This window comes from Penaeus monodon, chromosome 20 (assembly GCF_015228065.2).
Source record: "Penaeus monodon isolate SGIC_2016 chromosome 20, NSTDA_Pmon_1, whole genome shotgun sequence".
NCBI lineage: Eukaryota > Metazoa > Arthropoda > Malacostraca > Decapoda > Penaeidae > Penaeus > Penaeus monodon.
This window is the reverse complement of record NC_051405.1, coordinates 31,813,695-31,814,103: the sequence shown is the minus strand read 5'-3', so window position 1 is coordinate 31,814,103 and position 409 is coordinate 31,813,695.

Sequence of the window (409 nt, the reverse complement as noted above, 5' to 3'; positions counted from 1 at the left end):
CCAGAGCGAGGCTGACCACAACATTAGGATTATCAGGACCAATAAGTAGATAATCGCATTACGTGGATAATCGCGTGCTGCCGCCGGCCATGTTATTTGATGAGCATTTTGAGCCTGCGGCGTCGGCCCGAGCACAAGAACGGCGCTCGCATGCCCGCCCCCTCTGTAGACTCTGCAGGAGTGCTTTCCAGTTAATTCATTGAATTGCGGGAGAAAAAAGAAAAGGAATGATGGATGGATGTGAAAATGCAAGGTCTGTGCGAGGCTTGTGAAACCAAAGCATGCATATTGTGTGGAGGTGTGGAGGTGGGTGGAGGCGGATGGAAGAGCGCTGTGGTGTGGCCGAGCAGCAAACGACGAAGGTGTAGTGGGCGGGGCGTTGATCCAGACTGGGCGGTTTAGGTCGAAA